We start from the raw sequence: 1,672 nt of genomic DNA, 5'->3' as shown, positions 1-1,672 counted from the left end.
TATTAAAAAACAAACAAACAAGCCCATGCAGGTGAGAAAAAGTAACGCAAAAGTAATGTAACGCATTACGTTCCATAAAAAGTAACTAAGTAACGTACTTAGTTACTTTTTTGGGGAGTAACGCAATATTGTAATGCATTACTTTTAAAAGTAACTTTCCCCAACACTGGACGGGATAGTTATAACTTTTTCAAAATTTGTTCCAAACCTGTATGCATTTCTTTCTTCAGCCTCATTTTTAGAAAATAAATTATTTTGTGTTCCGTACACAAAAGAACAGATGCGTAAAGGTCTGGAATGGTAAATGGTGACAGTTTTCATTTTTTCCCCAGTGAACTATCAACTCAACGTGTTTATATTCCCTATCAAAGATCCAAAGTAAGCATCTTCCCCAGCAGACGGAACTGGTCTAAAGTTTTTTTTTCTTTCTTCTGAATTTTATGGAGGCAACTCTACTCAGTGTGCTCACATCACTTTTGTCAGCACATGAAGTGGTTCACTCTGGGTGATGATGTGAAGCCAGTAGCAGCAAACTACTAGAGCTACTAGATACTTTCAATTTAAGAGTCCTGCTCGATCTGAAGAACCCTGTGTGTGTGTGTGTGTGTGTGTGTGTGTGTGTGTGTGTGTGTGTGTGTGTGTGTGTGTGTGTGTGTGTGTGTGTGTGTGTGTGTGTGTGTGTGTGTGTGTGTGTGTGTGTGTGAGAGAGAGAGAGTAATTGCACAAACTAGATTATACTGTTTGAGTTTGTTTAAACGGACAGAGAAAATGTACTCTTTAAAAAAAACACATATTGAAGGAAGTCATGCCAGCTACGCCTTTGATTTAAAAAAAGATATTGCTTACCCAAAAAAATTTTTTCCTAACTGATTGAACAGAGGTGTTTTGCAATTAGGAAGCTAATTTGAATTGTCATTTTTAACAAACACTGATTGTAATTCTTTTTTGTCAATTTACAGTGGCGTGACACTTCAACCCAGACAGCAACATATAGTGTCGGCCCAGATCCGGGCCACATTTGGTACATGTGGATTCCACGCGTGATTTTTCCCCCAAACCACTTCAATGGAAATCCCGCCCTGCAGCTGATTCTAAAGTTTTCATTGGTCATGTCAATCGCTGTACTGATCGCCTACACCAAACACTGATCCCTAAACGAACCTACCCGTAAATGTAACCTAAACCAATGATATCGGCTGCAGGGCGGGATTTCCGCTGAAGTGGTTTGGGAAAAAAAATCATGCGTATTCCACGGTCACAGATGTGGGCCGGATATGGGCCAACACTATATTGCTGTATGGGAATCGTCTGTATATTATCAACGGTTCAATTAAACTGACATTTGCACAGTATTTAATGTGTAATTTATTATATCAATTATAAAACAAAATATAAAAAACGTCTCTCAGGAATAAAAAAAATCCCCCCCAAAAAATGAAACAATTGATGCACCTTTACACGTAATGTAAAATGTTAACCACTCTTATGTATTTTTAATTTAAAAAAAAGGTTTTGGTATGTTGAGTTGTTACTTAGAAGCACCCTCCATATACCATAAATGAGGAATTATTAAAAACCAAAAATGTATCATTTTAATGATTAAAATTGTATTGAAGACTGCTCCTTTAAATGAGCGGTGTCGTAGAGCCTACATGAATGAAGCCACGTGATC

The sequence above is a fragment of the Siphateles boraxobius genome, unplaced genomic scaffold, assembly GCF_051911475.1.
Source record: "Siphateles boraxobius isolate OS27281-9 unplaced genomic scaffold, OSU_SipBor_1 15, whole genome shotgun sequence".
NCBI lineage: Eukaryota > Metazoa > Chordata > Actinopteri > Cypriniformes > Leuciscidae > Siphateles > Siphateles boraxobius.
Note: the sequence above shows the minus strand (reverse complement) of the source record.